Source organism: Trachemys scripta, chromosome 3 (assembly GCF_013100865.1).
Source record: "Trachemys scripta elegans isolate TJP31775 chromosome 3, CAS_Tse_1.0, whole genome shotgun sequence".
Taxonomy (NCBI): domain Eukaryota; kingdom Metazoa; phylum Chordata; order Testudines; family Emydidae; genus Trachemys; species Trachemys scripta.
Window position 1 is genome coordinate 84,066,282 of NC_048300.1, and position 19,543 is coordinate 84,085,824.

The 19,543-nt window shown below is 41.5% G+C and overlaps 1 long non-coding RNA gene across 2 annotated transcripts in view; it reads right to left on the minus strand.

The window, feature by feature from the left end:
• Window positions 1–7,459: 7,459 nt before the first annotated feature.
• The window catches only part of LOC117874774, a 65,879-nt gene continuing 53,795 nt past the window's right edge, over window positions 7,460–19,543 (minus strand). For both annotated transcript variants that reach the window (XR_004645069.1, XR_004645068.1), the window contains exons 3-4: window positions 9,257–9,319; window positions 7,460–7,732 (exon numbers count right to left, since the gene is read on the minus strand). This is a non-coding gene — a long non-coding RNA (uncharacterized LOC117874774). The remainder of the gene's footprint in view (window positions 7,733–9,256; window positions 9,320–19,543) is intronic.

Consider the following 19,543-nt stretch of genomic DNA (forward strand, 5'->3'; position numbering starts at 1 on the left):
GAGGAAGGATCCACAAACAGTATGGAGAAGATGGTGCCAATGAGAAGAATTTACTTACAGTGCTTTATACTTTATATATTGGACCAGGCTGCAACCTCATTTATGATCTTAGCACAATGAAGTTACAGCAGTAAAATCAGATTCAGGGCCTATATTGCTAAATTATCCTAATCCATTTTTATTTGCAAATATATAGTCCTCGCAGAGGATTCACAGATTTATGGAGTTTAAGGCCAGAAGGGACCATTAGATCATTTAATCTGACCTCCTGTATAACACAAGCCATAGAATTTTACCCACTTACCCCTGTAGTGAGCCCAGCACCTTGTGTTTGGCTAAAGCATATCTTCCAGAAAGGCATCCAGTCTTGATACGAAGACATTAAGGGATTGAGACTCCACCGCTTCCCTTGCTCGTTTATCTGGCTTCCACTTACAGCCACTAGTCTGCACATAAATTGATCTTCTGTAGCAAAAGCAGCATGATTATGACTTGCACGCTCAAATTAACAGCAAAAGTTTCTCCGCACCAAGCCTTCGAAAAAATTCTCATTCCTGCTTCTCAGCACAGCATAGATGCGTCTCTCCCTCCAACTCATCTTATGTCCCTCTAATGAAGGTTTTACTCTCAGCCCCAGCTGTATGTTTGACACCCCATCCCAAAAACTTAAATGCTAAAAAGCCCAAGCATGTTGAGAGTTCGATAGGGCAACTCCTCCTTAGCTAATCAAATTGGTCTTGAGCTAGCTTGGTCACTAGAGCTGCCTTGCAACTAGACAAAACCCGAAACCAGAATTTAAGATGCAAATGCAACAGCTCCCAATAAAGGTTATCGGCTGGGCTAAAGCTCAGCCAGCATGTTCCCCACTCTCCCTGCAAGTTGCTCAGCTCTAGCTGTAGGACCTATCCCTTCGGTGCTGCGGGTCCTAACGGTGTCATGTCTGCTTCCAATTGCTAGTTCACATAATGGATAAGAACAGACATTTACTAATGGAGTTACTAATGGTGCTAGTCTTGTTGGTGATGATGGTTCCTGAGTTCTAGTTCCTCTGATTACCTGCTGGGGTCATTACAAACACCCCCAGATTTTGGAGATGGGTAGGCTGGAATTGGAACCTGAATTCCCTGACTTGGATCTCTATTACAGCTAATAAAAAAAAGTGGGGAGGTCGGGGGGGGGGACCTACTGGCCAAACACCAGGGATGGGCACAGCTGTTGTGGAGGCTACAGCCATCCTGAAGCTGCAATAGTGACCATGGAGCTGCCTGGGTCTCTGTGACTGCGCGTAGCCTATAGTTAGAGGTTAAATCTGAAAACCTATTAGATTTTTTAAAAAATATGATCTATACCCAAAAGCCTGGAGTGCTGTATGGGCTAAAGCCGTGAGCCGTGCATATAGCTAACTGTGTGCAGTTGTTTGCACTTAAACCGAAGACCTAATGCCCTCAATCTGCCTTATGTGAACGTCAGTGACTATAAATCAACACTCAGTTCAACTGTTCCAAATGGCAATTTCTTTTACATTATCATGCAGCATGCTGAGGATCACCTGGAAAGGATAATAATTACCTCAGAGTAAACAGTGCAGGTGGAGCTCTCCACCTTGTGCTTATTTTGTCTTATTCAATATGTATAATTTTGATTTAAAATCATTTCCAGAAACACAATAATTGCTTTCTGCTTTCATTTTATTTAAACTGTCACATAATGCAGCACCTGGAGAGATTATTTTTATTGAGCCCTGATCACCCTGGGTGAGAAGGGAAGTGTCAATGGAGTCCCTCCTCCAGAGCAAAACGCATATGCTGTGTATGAGTTTGTAGACTCCGATATGCCATTAAGGAAAATAGATCTGCCCTTTACAAGCTTGGCCGTGCTTAGGGATGAGGTGAGCAAAGACTGACACTTGACTCAGCCTCTCTAAATTAAAAAAAAAATGCTAAACGCATCACAGTCAACAAAACCATGCAGCTAAAGGGAGAGAATTATTGCAGAAAGGGCAAAGAGGAAACAGACGTGTCTATCTGTAAAATGCCATCCTAACAAGGAGAGAGCAAGAGTTATAAGATCACTCACCTAAATACCTCCCAGGATGTCTTCTCTGATTAAGGATTTGTGAGAGTTATTGAGTTTTGAATTAGATGCACTTTAATAAAACAGTAGAATGTTCTTATCGGATTGCACCTGTATTGATTGTGTTAAAGAGGTCTATCCTCCGATCAAGGTCAGTGATTTTACATAAACTCACTAGGAACATAGAATCACTATTTGTATTTAGGATTCCTATAGTCTATCCTCTTTGTTAGAGTGTAATAGTTATTTGTGACACTTAGGAGCAAATATACAGTTCTCTCTCTCCTCCACCCTCTCACCTTTATTCCAATTACAAGATATGTCAGATTGCTTTTCTTTTAACAGTACTGCAATAGAATTTTAGGACTCAGTCATCCTGCAAACAATTATTATTAAGTGCATTGCTGCCATAGCTGGTCCCATTAACTTCAACTACTCCTGATAGTAAGTGCTATGTCTGGGAGCAAGCATTTGCAAGACAGAGACCTCCCACAAAACTGGGTGACTGGGCAACAAAATGGCAGATGAAATTCAATGTTGATAAATGCAAAGTAATGCACAGTGGAAAACATAATCCCGACTATACGTATAAAGTGGGGAGGAGTGTCTAAATTAGCTGTTACCACTCAAGAAAGAGATCTGGGATCATTGTGGATAGTTCTCTGTAAAGATCCACAAAATGTACAGCAGCAGTCAAAAAAGCAAACAGAATGCTGGGAATCATTAAGAAACAGATAGATAGTAAGACAGAAAATATCATATTGCCTCTATATAAATCCATGGTACGACCACACCTTGAATATTGCGTGCAGATGTGATGGCCCCATTTCATAAAAAATATATTGGAATCGGAAAAGGTAAAGAAAAGGACAACAAAATTATTAGGGGTATGGAACAGCTTCCATATGAGGAGAGATTAATAAGACTTTTCAGCTTGGAAAAGAGACGACTAAGGGGGGATATGATAGAGATCTATAAAATCATGACTGATGTAGAGAAAGTAAATAAGGAAGTGTTAGTTACTCCTTCTCATAACACAAGAACATGGTGTCACCCAATGAAATTAATAGGCAGCAGGTTTAAAACAAACAGAAAGAAGTATTTCTTCACACAATGCACAGTCAACATGTGGAACTCTTTGCCAGAGGATGTTGTGAAGGCCAAGACAATAATGGGTTCAAAAAAGAAACAGTCATTGATCAACCTATCCTCCAAGAACTTATCTATTAGCCAGAATGATCAGAGATGCAACCCTATTCTCTGGGTGTCTCTAACCCTGATTGCCAGATGCTGGTACTGGACGACAGGGAAGGGATCACTTGATAATTGCCATGTTCTGTTCGTTCCCTCTGAAGCACCTGGCAGTGGCCACTGTTGGAAGACAGAACACTTGGGTAGATGGTCTGATCCTGTATGGTCGTTCTTATGTTCTTCTTTTGCCTAGCACAGATACATTCTAAAATGATCTACAGACTTAAGGAAACATTGATCACTCAAAAATTGTATATATTTCATATAGCCAAGTTCCTTTAGTTAAATAAAATTCAGTTCTTAAAATTTTCATAATATAATCTACAGATTAGACCCTCGGCTGGTGTGAATCAGTATTGCTCCATTGACTTTAGTAGAGCTATGTCAGTTTATTACTGCAGTCTAAAAATCCAGGAGGCTTTTGGGCAGTAAAATAATTTTCCTGACAGAGAAGGAGAGAGTGTGCGAGTGATAGTGAATGTGTGTGTGTGCACAAAGAGAGACAGACAGATACACTTTTTTGTTTGTTTACTTACCACCCAATTTTGTTCTGCTACCAAGCTGCAGACACATGACATTGGGGCCAGACCCCATTTAACCAGGAAGCAAAGGCTGACAGTTCCAAAGAGTGTGATCTACAGCAGATAATGGATCCGCCCAGCCATCTTCTGCCTCATCCAGGAGTGAGATTAGGCTCTTCACAGCATGGCCAGACCAGAGAGCTACCAAGAAGGCAAGGAGTCCTGGGGCTACTGCTACAGCCAACAGGCGTCTTCTTTGTATGGAGTCACCACTCCACAATCAGCAGCAAGAAAGGGCCAGTACAGAGGCCAATTTGGCTAGGGATCTGGGAAGAAATTCTACCCTGCTTCCTGTTGCTCTCTCTCGTCCCATTGGAGGATGGCAGTGCCATTCAAGTAAGGACTGCAGGGCCATGCTGAGGAGGGAACAAGGCAAGAGAATTCTCGCTTGCCATCATTGGGCCACCAGTGCTAAGTAAAGGCATGCTCTTTGAGGAAGGACACCAAAAAGAGCCCTGCCCTTTCCTCAGATATCTGCAGCTTAGAATATTGCCACACAGCATGGAGCTTCATATGGATCACTACAGCAACTTCCACCTGCCTATTTTCCACTCTTGGTGCTTGCAAGTGCAGAACAAAGAGTGAACAGGCAACAAAGTGCCTGTGTGGGTTTGTCCTACTCCTGATGTTTTGGTGAGGGATAGAGGCTAGAAGGAGATATGGGGGCGGGAATGGACAGGTCAGGAAAAATCCCAAGCAGCAAGTTTAAACCACAGACAAGAATGAACTTTCATGTCTGAGAGCTGGTGGTCAGCCAAGTTTCTCTAGCATAGCATTGGCATTTGCCTCACATGAATGCTCCTCAGTCCATAATCAGGCAGAGACACTATGGCTTTTGCTTCAACTTCAGGGAAGAGAAAAATTCATGTTTTGACAATTGGCAAGTAGATTTTCCTCCTCCACCCCCCAGCCATTGAGATGTGTGATCCCCATTTCTGTTATTTCATCAACTTAGCTTTCTTGTTTCTTTCCCCCCACTTAATCTAATACAATCAAGAAGCCCCAGGGGTCCTGAACAAGCTCAATTGCTCAGTTTCTCTAGAGTAGCAGTTACCATGCCTAATACATGAAAGATTCATTGTGCAAAACCAGGCAGAAACAGTCTTTTACTGCTGCTCATCAAGGGTTTTGATTGTCTTGCATATGGGGACAAGGAACAAAAAAGAGGCCTCTTGAGATGGGTGAGGTAGTCAATTTACAGAGGCCCATGACTTAATATCAATCCTGAACACAAGAGAAGGTGAGGCAGAACCTTTACAGAAGCCTTATGCCTTGACAACAGCCACTAAACAAAAGGTGGTGAGCAAGTGACCTCACAGAAGTTTGTGCTTTGCCACCACCAGCCTTTACAGGCTGGGGTCTTTTATCCAGTCTCATTGTCTTTTCTAACAAAAAGTAGGAGCTGCAGGAATGATGTGTAAAAGTAAATCAATCAAGCAAGAGGGGGGAAAGCCCAATCTTCACTACATCCTCTGGGTAGAATGACTACATCTGTGATGCCTTAAAGCGAACCAAACCACAGCAGCTGCCAAAGTACTTTGTTTGGAAGAGCATTAGCCCTGGATTAAATGCTTGGTTTGGGCAAACCTCTCTTCTTCTCCTCAACATCTAAGGGTATATCTGCACTGCAGTAAAAGACTTGTGGCACAGCTGTGGCTGGTCCAGGTCAGTTGACTCAGGCTTGCAGGGCGTAGGCTGCGAAGCTATAAAATTACAGTGTAGATAGTCGGGCTTGGGCTGGAGCCCGGGCTCTGAGACCCCACAAAGAGGGAGGGTCTCAGAAACATGACTCCAGCCCGTGCTTGTATGTCTGCACAACTATTTTATAGCTCTGGAGCCCGAGCCCCATAGGCTCTGAAACTCGGTGCCGCATGTTTTTGATCACAGTGTACACATACCCTGAAGGTCCCTGGATTCAATGCTGGGTTTTGGCAAATCTCTCTTCTTTCCCTCAACTTCTTTTCATTAAGAGTGGATTATTTTTCAGTTATGACAGCTTCTCCCTTTCATCAGTTATCCCTTAGGTATCAGAACAGTTACGAGAGCGTGCCTGTCCTGGGAGTGGCATATGGGCCACTGGTGGGAAAATCAGGAATCCTTGCTGCCCCACCATATTGATGGAAACATTGCTTTCAGCTGAGTCTTCATTCTAGCTTGGTATCATCTTCTGCTTGTGAGGATGGTGTGAGCAAATGCCAATACCTCTTTTCCTCCCTAACTTCCAAGGAGGACCAGTCGGAAGTTTTATCTGCGCTTAATTCTAACATAGTTTGCTCTCTATTGAAAAACAAGCAATTGTTGCTAGTTCCCTAGCTGCAAATACTCGTCTCTGGTGAGGGGCAAACTTCACAAAACCCACACAATTCCATTTCCCCTATTGCGAGGGCCCCACAGCAAACCATTCCAAACATGCTTAATTGACACTGAGCTAGCTGAACTAAAATGAGGTTATTTTTTCAAAAAACTGGCAAAGTTCTGAGTTCAACTGTGCTGTCTTCCATGACTGATTTCACTTGGATACAGTTAACACAAAACCCAAAGACATCCTCCTTTTCACAACCCTACTAGAAGTCCATAGGACTCTTGGCTCCCAGTTTCCTGACTCCCAAAGAGCAGCTGTGGTAATGATGGAGGACGCAGTGTGAATCAACCCTGCTTTTTAGAAATCACAAGAAGAAGCTTCCAATTTACATTTTATATTCAAATTCAAAGCTGTCTTCACAAGGAAGAGGGCTAAAGACCTCAAAATTTGTATCCTGTCTGCACAGAGATTATGTATTGATTTAACTATTTCTGTTAGGGATGGCAATGTTTAAAATAGATTCAAACGCTATTGTGCCCACAGTTACTCTAGTGTAGCTTATCCCCCTATATTTATACCTTTATGCTGGTATAATTGCATCCATACTAAGGGGTTGTAATACCTTAACTATACAAGTCTCAAACCGCTAGTTAAAGCAGTACAAAACTTGTGTGTCTTGGGAAAATGTTTTTGCTCTTCAAACATTCTAATCAAAGGATCAATACTGCCCCATTGAAATCAGTGGGAGTTTTACCCCCACATTGTTTTATAAAGTTCTACCAGCTACAGGAGTAAGCCAACAACCACTTATGGTGTAAACAGCCTCTCAAAGCAAAGAAAATGAAAATAACACCACTGATTAAAGCCAAACTTCTATAATCGCCTCTCCTACAAACCCATTAACACCTCATTAACACTACAACATGCCTACAAAAGAAATGGAGTTTGGGAACAGCTTAGGCACAAAGTAAACAAATGATAAACAGAATTGCTGCTTATTTTTGTCTGAAGGCCTCAGAAATAGTTGCTCCCTGGTTACACAGGTTATGTTCCTATGATCTAGAAAAGCAGAAATGAATGAGATTTCACATTCCCACAATGCAGTGAAGAAATGTTTCTTATACCATGAGATCATAACTCAGAATAAGGAAAAGATGATAAAAACAACTAATGGAAAACAGGAGGGTTTTTTTAATATAGTAAATTGATGCAGGTTGTAAAGAAAATTGATTTTTAATCAGACAATAGGCAATGATTTTAAGAATACAAAACAAATTCAAATAAAAATGCACACGTTAGAGCAAAATGAAAGCTAGTAAATATACAAGGTTTAAAGGCAAACTAAAATAGGGTTAGATTGTGTCGTTAGGCTCAGTCCTGAATATGGAACAACACCAGGAAATAGTTGTGTCTCAGAGTCATCTTGGAATCTCAATTCCTCTGGAGCTTCCATTTTCCACTGCAGGGATCTTGCATCAGCCATTTACAAGACACAGTGTATTCTGCCCTTTGCATCCAGTCACCTCTGCTGGGACACAGTATGGGCATGAGTGGGGAAAGGAGAAAGAGGCGGAGTCATGACGCTGACTGCTCTAATGCCCCCTGAGTCCCCTCCCAGCAAGGCCCCTGCTTGTCTCTCTCTCCCTGGACACAGGATCCAGGCAGGTCTACTGCAAGCTAGGACTTGAGAGACCTGCATTCATTTCCTTGCTCTACCCCAGATTTCATGTATGACCTAGTGATGTTCCCGCTCTGTAAAATGTGGCTAATAGCACTTCTCTACCTCATAGGGGTGCTGTGGAATAAATACATTAAAGATTGTCAAGGACCTTGAGACATTAAAGATTGTCAAGGGCCAATGCCATGAGTGGAGCACCATGGGGCACCCACAGAAAAAAATTATTGGGTGCTCAGCACCCACCAGCCACCCGCCAATCAGCTGTGTGGTGAGTCCTGTCGATCAGCTGTTCGGTGGTGGGCGGGAGGTGCTGGGGGAAGGGGGCGGAACAGGGGTAGAAAGAGGTAGAGCAAGGACAGGGCACGCTCGGGGGGAGGAGGCGGAGCAGGGGCAGGAAGAAGTGGGGCAGGAGTGGGGTCTCGGGGGAGAGGGTGGAGCAGGGGTGGAAAGAGATGGGGCAAGGGTGGGGCCTTAGAGGAAAGGGTGGAGTGGGGTGGGGCCTCAGGGTAGAGCGGGAGTGCAGCAGCCACTCAGACAGAAGAAAGTCAGTGCTTGTGCCTCGAGATCTACTGATGAAGTGTATTATATAAGAGGCAAGTTATTACTGCCCTGCACAGTCAATGTAAGGCTAGGGCACAACCTGTTTGTGAACAGGCAAAAGACAAGTTGAGACCCTAACGTCACCACATTCTGCTTGTTTGTTGATTGTCCAGTGTTGTATCATTTTTGTCTTGTCTTTTTAGGTTTCAGTCCTGCAACCAATACTGAGACTACTCTTGGGAGTAAAGTTACACATACCTAGACCTTATTTACATGCAGAAGTTGTGCTAATTTAACGTAAAATCTTTTTAAATCCAATTTAGTTAAACTGGAGTAAACTCTCGGGTGGACACACTTATTTCAGTTTTAAAATGGCTTGTTTTGGTTTAGTTTAAACTGCACCCTAATCAACTTAAGCCAAAGCAAAAGAAACGTGGTTAAAGAGTATCCACACCAGTTCAGGTAAATCAGTTCAAAACTCACACCTTAAGTTAAACTGGTGCAACCTTCCTGTGTACATAAGCACTTAGACTCTAAGCTCTTTCAGAAAGGGACCATTTCTTCCTCTGTGCTCATACAGTGCTTAGAGCAATGAGGACCTATCCCTGATTAGAGCATTTGAGTTGTACCACAATATAAATAATAAATAACAGCGATGGAGTGTGTCCCATTAGACAGAGAACTAGACTAGTGATTCAAGAAATCTAGGCTCTGTTTCTGGCTGTCCAACTGGCCTGCTGTGTAACCTCGGACAAGTCACTTTCCCTCTTGCTATGTGTCTGATTCATCTATTTAGATGACAAGTTCTCTGGGATAGGAACTGTTTCTTACCATGTGTTTGTAGGCAGCCTTGCATAGTGTGGCTCCGATTTCATCTGGGCCTTCTAGGTTCTACTGTAAAACAAATAGCAATGATTAAAATAAATAATCACAAGAGTACATCATGTTTTCTCAACAAAGGAATCAGAGTAGCAAAGGAATGTAACTTTTGTAATTGTGCATGTGCATGGCAGAGAGAGAAAAGAAGCTAACGGTGGCATGACTGCATTTTCAGGCTTGTGTCATGCTCTAAAATCACATCCAGATGGCAAAAAAAAAAAAATCACAGCCTCAAAGCAGCTGATGAAAGACAGTTGCACTAGCTGGTGCGATTCTTGGTGCCAACTATACATTTGGGAACAAATGTGGGAAGAGCATGCAGTACGGCAGAGATTTTGCACCAGTTTACAGTGTACAGATGGGGGTTCTGGGACGCATTACAGTGCATGACTACTTTCCCTATTTCTTCGGTATCAGCTGTAGGACCCACTGCCAAGCTGGAATCCACACTGGGATCAGAGAACTCTCATAATTTTTAAGAGACGGTTGTAATTTGTCGCTAAGTTACTTTAAACATATGTAAATGTTTAGGGGGAAAGTGGGAGGAAAGCTTGGTTATGCAAAATGCACAGCATTAGGGGTACTGAACATTGAACATGTCACTTCCACTGGAATAGCAGCACCCCATAGGTATCATGCCTGGTACATTAAGCAATAATAGAGGTGCAGGTTGTTTTACAGACCATCTATGTGGAGATACAGTGCACTGGCTAATAAATTGGTTAAACAAATAATTTCCTTCAGTCTATGGTACATGTCTCTTGTTTGCCACCCAAAGAGGATTTGAAAAAACAAAACTGCTCTTCCACTTATTTGTAACAGAGATGAGCTACAGTTGAAACAATTTACGCAAAAATCTCTGAGCTGTGGACCTTCAGATAAAATAGGACCCAGACGCAAACCACCGGAGCGTCCAAAAGTTGGAGGATGACATTTTGCAAAAACACCCAACATTTTTCCATCTTTAGTCCTGCCTCTCACCTCTGATCCCTCCTTTTGTCATCTAAGCCACAGCAACCCACACACCATTCTTCTCCTCCTGCCATTCACAGCGTCCCACTTCCAAAGTTTAAATTATTGGCATAGCATAAACCACATAATAATCCTTTTAAATTATGCATTTTCTATATGTCACACTCGCTTTTTCACATCACTACACAGAACAATGATAAGGATATAAATGGGCAATTTAAAAATATTTTATTTAATTAGAGCTGATTTGGATGTCCACAAAAGAGCTGGTTGAAAAAAAAGTTTGCAAAAAAGTCTCTCTTTTTCCATAAAAGATGTCAAATTTTGAATTTTTTCAACCAGTTACAGAGCTGCTCAAAATACAGGCATTCTTTTGCTAAAAAAAATATATTTCTAATTGAAAATTTTGAATTTTTTGACCAGCTGTAGTCTGCAACAAAGGGATTCTTGGGAAAGGTGTGGGTGTCATTTTTTCTTACTTGTGAGCACAAGCTGGAAGCAAGGTATACACACCTTTATTATACAGGCTTTGAGCATGTAAAAAACATATAATTCAGAGATTGTTAAACCACAAAATTCAAATCTGGATCCAGATTGAAACCCCAAATTTCAGAAGTGTTTGGGTTTGAAGTTTTGGTTAAGCTCATATAAGAAAAGGGTCCAGTTGCAAAATTTGGATCCAGGTTCAGATTTCAAATGCTCCAGGTCATTTCTACAACAATACAGTATAACAACATGTATTTTTTTCCTCCAGAGAAGGTAACAATGGAGCTGTGAGATAGTGAGAATTTGTCACATGAAAAATACAAAAATAGTTCTATTTCTACATGGGTAACAGGCAAACAAGAAATTGTTAAAATAGACAGCTAGATCCTCTGTTGGTGTAAACTGCCATAGCTCCATTGAAGTCAGGGAAATATACCAGCTGGTGCACTGGCCCATATACTGTTAAAGGGACACTGACAACTTATAGTAATACTTACTACTATTACAAGAAAGAATACAAGGTTACTATATTATTCTAATAAGATTACTATAATTGAAAGAGATTTGACAAAATATCTTTTTTCTCTACTTTTTCCAGTTTGTTTTCACATTTGACACTAGTTAGTGTTTAGTCAATTTCATGGTTTCCCCTCTATTGTCAGCCAGTCACTTCCCCTGTTTGTGCAGGTCTCTCACACAGCAACAAAGGAGCGCAAAAATATTTTAAAAATATTAAAATTGTGATTATAAAGCCACAAAAATTGCCAGGGGGGGCTCAAAAGGAGCAGCCGTGCTTGTAACTATTTTAAATTCATTTTGTTTTAAAAATGACCACATTTCAAGTTGACTTTGTCTTTCATAGACATTTGTGGGGGGTTTCTCTGAGTTACAGCATCTGACATTTTAACATAATAAATTATTGCATATCGGTATAGCTGTCTGCAAAAGTAAAGTAACTCCTCTTAAATGTATATTGTACATGTTTGCTGAAAAAATTATTAAGATACAGACCTAAGAGAGAAGAGAACTTAATCATAGAAAAAGTTTAATGACTAAATCCAAAGTACTGAACAGCAAATACTCAGGCTTTGGTCACAAGTCCACAGATCTATTGCACAATTATCAAAACAAAATTTAATGCAATTGTACAAGACTCAAAAGTATAGTATTCCCCACACACATCTACAATTGTAGAGGAAATGGCATATTGGATTTTTGAGAAATAATATGGTAGGCGATCATCATCAAATATTACAGTGCATAAAAGACCAAGGAGGTACAGTTTAAGCTGCATGTGCAGTCTACGCTTTGGCCACATTTGTGCCTTTAAGGCACAGCCAGGTACTAGAACAGAATGGTACAGAGCTGCACCACTCCACAGGGACAACAGGTAGAATTCCTCCCCTAGTTCAGTCTTACACAAGGGCAGCACGCCTGCTGTTACACCTCTTCAACAGGCGCAGGTGGGTTCTCCTTGTACTTGCCAGACTTTTCAAGCTCAGCATCTTTAATGATTTCTTAATATAGGCAGGGCTTCTGTACAAAATGTTGTATTTACATTTGTGGTGCTCAATATGGCTCCGTCCTATCTCCTTTATGCTGCTGCAGTCCTCCCTTCAATAGCTTTGTCTTGACCAGCTTGATTTGCAAACACACAAGGAACTTCCATACTTAAAGATTTCATAATGAAAAAAAAGGTAATTAGTCTGAATATACTTCTCGGAAAAGAGCAATACATTGCAAGGGGGTCTTTCTTGGTTGAAAAAAAAGGAGTATGAATAAATAGGTGAAAAAATGTGTTCTGAACCTTTCTCATTCACTGAATATTGACCAAATAAAATAAGATGCACTGAACTGTGGGCTGTTTGCAGATTAATTTGCCAGTCATTGTGCAAGTTCCTCTGAGTTTTCCTCAAGATGAATACAGTTTTCAGGTAATTTTATTGCAGCTTGAAAAGATGGTATAAGAAAATAGGGAGATGAAAATGATATCTGAAATTAGTAATTTTTTTAATGTTCCTCCCACCCCCACCCCTGCGAATCTGCAAATCTGATACTGTAAATCCTGTTCCCAAATCAAATAAGTCCTGAGATTCGACATCGACTGGGTTTGAAGCAGGAATCTCCAGTGATCTGAGACTCACAGCTGTTGTTTCCCTCCCTCCCTTCAACTTTGAAGCAGCTTCAGTAATTTGGATTTAGATTTCAGTCTCAGCTCCTGGTGGGGAAAAAAAACATGGCAGGCCTTGAAAAGTTATACCCAACTGTCAAGTATCAAAGGGGTAGCCGTGTTAGTCTGGATCTGTAAAAGCAGCAAAGAGTCCTGTGGCACCTTATAGACTAACAGACGTATAGGAGCATGAGCTTTCGTGGGTGAATACCCACTTCTTCGGATGCATCCCACATCCTCTGCTCAGTTTACCTTTTTGATTGGCTTAATCACTTTGTTTACCTTAGATGTAAATGTACTTCCATTGTCTCTGGCCTCACCTTGCTCAGTTTACACTGGAAACACAGGCAAACAGGCAAAACAATATTCCTTTGACTACAACAAACTCGTTTACCCTCTCTACTCAAATTGCTTGGCCTGAACATATTTTAGGAACATTTTCCAGCACACATACATAATCCTTTACACAGGAACCATACATTATGCAACAATATTAATGACCAGAGTGTCACTGGTTTTTATATGATACTTTCAAGACACTGTTTGGCTAAATAGTATGAAAACAGTGTGTTGGGTATGCCCTTTTCCAGTTGGCATAAAGGGGCTCATAGGGTCACACCAATTTCGTCAGTGCTGCTTTGAAATAAAGAAGACACATACAACAGGAATTTAGGAAGATTTTTTTTTAACTAGCCATGTAATTTTCCTCCTTAAGTACACTGTTCTGCAACATAGCTCTCTTAGAATCTTAAATATCTAGCAGCCCCTCACAATGGTCCCATTCACAGCTTCGCAGAGCAAAAGGCCTCTGTGATATCACAGAGGCAGGAACTTGGAAGTTACAGCATGTTCCCAAGGAAGGGCTGTACACCCACAGCTAGTTGGCAGAGGGAATGCACTGCTTGGAGGATAGAACATAGCACAAATATGTTTTTTTGAAGCATGAAAAGAGAGATGATGTGCTTCCTCTATGTGCAGAGAAAAAGCACTCTGATACACAGTCTTGACTAGATGCAGAATATTATGGGTTCGCCATCTCCCCATCCCCTGGTCACTGATGTTCATAAATTAATATGCAGTGATACTGTAGAGGCTGTAGACATTTTATGGGCTTTTGAAATCTGTCCCAGCAGGAAACGTGAGGCATCACACATGGTTTGCTTTTTTTTAAATTATTATTTTTGTTTGTTTGGACAGGGACTCTGGGCAGAAAATATTTGATCTGAAGAAAAAAAACAAAGAATAATTAGCTGATCACTATCCTTGAGAAGTGGACATTTTCAATTATCTAAGGACAGTGCAGCTTTCTGCAGATGGCTGTTTCTGGCTGCAGGGAAAGAAAAAAAAGAAAGAAACTATTAAGGAAGGAGAGAAAACTAATTGTGAAGGTTTTAAATATCTATAGATTTAATTAATAATAAATAATGATTATCTGTTGAAAAGCTTTTCTATTAAGGAAGTAGCTTGCCTGGCAGTTGGAGCAGTTTACACTGTGGGCATGTTTATACTGGAGCTGGAAGGTGTAGTCCTAGATACATCCTCAGTGTGGCTAGCCCGTTCTGCTGCTCATGCTGCCATGACTATATTTTTATTGTTAGAAGACTAGCTCCATCACAGCTAGTACAAGTAGATTGTCTTGAGCTGGGAATTATACCTTCCAACTCCAGTGTGGCCATACCATCCCTAGTACTGCCTCTGACTCACTGTGCGATGTGGGGCAAGTCATTTTACAGGAGCATTATGAGGCTTGACTACTTTTTTTTTTTTAAATGAGAGAGACAAGGTAGGTGAGATATTAATATCTTTTATTGGAGCCAATTCTGAGGTGGAAGGGACAGGCTTTCGAGCTCCAAAGAGCTCTTCTTCAGATCTGGGGAAGGTAACCGAGCTAAGTATAAGTTGGTCAGATGATTAAGCATAAGGGATTCACACATGCTATTCACATGAGTGCAGGGGACTAGACTAGATGACCTCTCAAGGTCCCTACCAGTCCTATTATTCTATGCTGTAGGAGACCATGTAAAATGAAGTGGCCAATTAAGAGTTATCAGGTAGAGGTCTTACAAATTGTTGCAATGAGCCAGAAAACCAGTGTCTCTATTGAGGCCAGGATTTTTAGTGTCTAGCAGAGTTATGAATTTCAGTTCCCAAGCACATCTTTTGAAGGTGCATGCAGGTTCCTTTGAGTACAAGGACTGAGAGTTCAGATATGAAGTGATTGCTTTGTGAAGTGTTCACCCACGGATGATGTGATATTTTTGTCTTTTATCATTTTTCTGTGTGAGTCCATTCGAGTGCACAGTGATTGTCTGGTTTCACCCACATAGTTGTTGTTGGGGCATTTGATGAACTGGATGAGGTACACCTAATTTACCCAAGGCTCTTGCTCCTTGGCCATAAATTACACACAGAGAACATAATTAGCCACATAAAATTCATTGCTCCCCTCAAAAGCCCATTTCTGCAAACACACTTACAAAAAATATATTGAAATTAAGAGGAAAAATCAATTCCACATCTTCTTAAATGTCTTTAGATGACCTCTTGCTTGCTAACTAACTTGTTACAATGCCAAGACTTCCACTGATTTCAATGGGCATTGGTTCTGCTTCCTTTACCCACTATCTGAAAATTTGATAGCAGTTCAATTTACACAAAAGAAATAACTTGGAAAGAAAAACCAGTTGTGCAGCCTGCAGAGAGGTGCCCCCTACCTCACTGGTTTGTGGGGATTTTGTTGTTGTTCATTGTAATTTAGATGATCAAAAAAGTATCTAGAAACACTGAGGGGGCCAACTGTACTGCAACTGGTAAGGCAAGGGAAGTGCTTCACAAAACTGGTATTGGGATACAGGGCCTTTTCAGAGACCTGGTTCCTAGCCATTATCAGAAGGGACCAAAAGTCAGTGCCATCTGATGGTTGTTCAGAAGCTTATATGTGAAATTACATTTGGCAGTCTCACTACAGTTCCCGGCAGTTAACTGTCCACATCTCTCTCTCTCACACACACAAACCCACCATCACATTGGTATCTTATATCAAAAACAAAGCCAAGTATTGACATAAGAAAAGAGACGTGAACTTCTTTCTCTCTTCTTTGGAAGGTGGTTCCTCCAGGAGAGAGGTAAGATGGGCTAGCAGATCATTGTATGCAAGCCAGACTGCCCATGCTGTACCTTATCTCTAGTAGAGTGTTAAGGTCTGCAGTGGGGTCACTCTGGACTTGTCATGAATAGAAAATGTATACTTGAAAGGAAGGGGTGTGTGAGAGGGGATAAACGGAAGGAAAGGGGAAAGTTACAAAGCAAGAAATGCTTCCAATACTTGCATTTACTAGCTGCAGACCAGAGTTTTGCATCACTAGGCAGAAAGAACAAACTGACCTCTTCACAGAAGTGGTGCTCCTAAGATCTTTAATGGCTTACTTCAGAATCAGTTCTCAATTGAACGCAGGTATCATGGGGGGGAGAGAGGGGAGGGAGGGGAGGGGAAGAGGTATAAAAGCACCATGCAAACTTCTGACAGAACTAGCTATGTGAGAGACAATCTGGGTCCTTAATGTTTTTAAATGCATGCCCTGCATAATAACAAACACTGCAGAATCCTCTGCTTTTCTCCCAAGTACCATTCTACATTGGGCCATAAAGTATACATCTTGAAAGCCTCTGACATGAATGCATGTTTTATGTAAGATGGGGAAATATTAACTTATTGCCTTCATATATAGAGGGTCCTTCCAAACATTTTCCACCTCTGACACTGAGGGGAAAGGGAGCAAAGAGGCAGCACTCCAGGGATTTCCTGCAAACACATTTAACCCTTGACACCTGCAATCATCATTTCCAGGGCTAATACCAGGAGCTGCAGGAGTGCAGGGAGCCTGCTGTTGCTTTTAGCCTTGGGAAATCCTAGGTTCCTTGGGATTAATTTGTTATAATGGCCATAAGTATAGGGGTACATCTGGAGGTGGGAGAAGGGGAGGGAGTTCTACAAGAAATCCTGCTGCTTGACAGCAATTTTTGCAAAGGTTAGAACAGGCAGCTACCTGATTCGGCTGAGTCACAACTTTTCCATAAAGCAATAAGACTCACCCATATTGTATATGCACAGTTCTTCCAACAAATATTTGCTTTAATGAACGATGTGCAGCACTGCTGAGAAATTATTCCGGCCACAAGTAAATAGTACCTACCAGCTTGCAGGTTTTAATACCACTTGCCGAGGCAGAAACATTGTGTGAAGGGATGGCTGACAAGATCGGTAATGCCTTATGGAGCTTTTCATTTCTAGGTCACCAGGTCAAATTCAGAAGCAATGAAAAGTCCATACCATCAGATGGTGGTTTGGTGGCTTATATGAAACAAGCTGGTAGCCTCAGTCTATCCCTTCTGGACAGGTGTTCACCATCACAACTTACACAAACTGGATCCCTGGATGACAGCCTCAGCATAAAAGTATAGTAGTGAGTAGACATAGAGAATGAACCACTCCCTGACTCCTACAGGGCTGATTTATGTCAAACATAAGGTAGTGAGAGCCCAGTGGTAAATTACAATTATCCTGCATTTTTGACTGCCTGAGCTGCACTCTTGCTGCGAATCCACCTCCACTGAGCCTACTGCCAACATCCTGCCATTAGAACCGCCATTTATTAAAGCCAGATCGACAAAAAAAAATATTTCCTCTCTCTCCTCACTCACTCCCAATTACTTCAGTCTGAGTTTGAAGATGAGCAACATTCCGTCCAGAAATAGCAGTAGGTTTAAGTGCAAATATTTTGCAGACCATTAGGGATAGGAATGAGTTCTTTATCTCATTGCACAGGCAATGAGAATCTCCCAATTCCAACCGTGCATAGCCCTTGTTCCTTCCTAGCATTGGAAGCAAACATTGAGCCTTAATATCATGGGATTATAATTGAGTTTTCTAAAGGTTAGTGGTTGTATTTTTTTTCCTTCCTCCAATGCACAGTTGGAGTGATGGTAACAAGACAGCTGGGTTTTCCATACAAGGGAATACAAATAGCTTTTCTGCAAAATAAGTGGTCTAAACAAAACGTGATGGCATGGTGTAGTTTGTAGCAGTTATGGGCACTCATTTGGGATGAACTGCATAACTCGTGGCTTTGCCATCATGAATTGTGTGGCTGTACCAAATTCACGTCAATAAAACCTTCACATCTCACCACATCATTTTGTAGTCTCTGTGGGAGAAATCCATCCATTAGTGAGGCAGACATTGAAAACTCCCACTGCACAGCGGTTGGATAGCTTCACAGCAGGGATTCAGAGACACTGTACTGCCTCTGCTTGGTAAAGCTGGGCTCCAGGCTAATGTTTTGGGAATGGGTTGGGAGAGGAGGATATGGCTACTGTGATGGGTTTGGTCACAAAGATCCCCTTGAGGCTGTCACCTGATGTGCTAGAATTACCTCTGAGCCCGTTTTCCACTGCCAGTTTGGGACTCCAGAACCCTGCCTTGTTGAGCCAGACATGCTAATCTGCTGCAACACAGACCCAGGTCTGGTCCACCCCCCCAAAGCTGCAGACTTTAACCAAAAACTGCACAGCAAGTCACCTATCTCCAGCACCCAGACACTCAGCTCCCAATGGGATCGAAATCCCAAATAAATCCATTTTACTCTGTATAAAACTTATACAGGGTAAACTCATAAATTGTCCGCCCCCATAACACTGATTGAGAGATATGCACAGCTGTTTGCTCCCCCAGGTACTAATAACTTACTCTGGGTTAATTAATAAACAAAAGAGATTTTATTAAGTATAAAAAGTAGAAGTTAAGTGGTTTCAAGTAATAACAGACAAAACAAAGTAAGTTACCAAGCAAAATAAAACAAAACATGCAAGTCTAAGCCCAATACATTTAAGAAACTGAATACAGGTAAATCTCACCCTCAGAGTGTTCCAATAAGCTTCTTTCACAGACTAGACTCCTTCTTAGTCTGGGCCCAATCCTTTCCCCTGGTACTGTCCTTGTTAGTTCCAGCTCAGGTGGTAACTAGGGGATTTCTCATGACTGGCAGCCCCCTTTGTTCTGTTCCACCTTCTTTTATAGCTTTGGCACAAGGTGGGAATCTTTTGTCTCTCTGGGTCCTCACCCCTCCTTCTAAATGGAAAAGCACCAGGTTTAAGATGGATTCCAGTACCAGGTGACATGATCACACGTCACTGTAAGACCTCGTTCTCCATTCTTTCAGGGCTGGCCTGCACATATCCAGTAAGTAAGATTTGTGAGTAATCAGAGCCATTCACAACCAATTGTCCTAGTTAATGGGAACCATCAAGATTCCAAGCCACCATTAATGGCTCACACTTTGCATAGTTACAGTAGGACTTCAGAGTAATACTTCATATTTCTAGCTTCAGATACAAGAATGATACATTCACACAAATAGGATGAACACACTTAGTAGATTATAAGCTTTGTAATGATACCTTACAAGAGACCTTTTGCATAAAGCATATTCCATATAATATTACATTATATTTACACTCATAAGCATATTTCCATGAACATATGGAGTGTAACGTCACAACTACTGATTCAGAAATTACATGGATACCTCCTGGACGGACTACGCCAGAGTCAG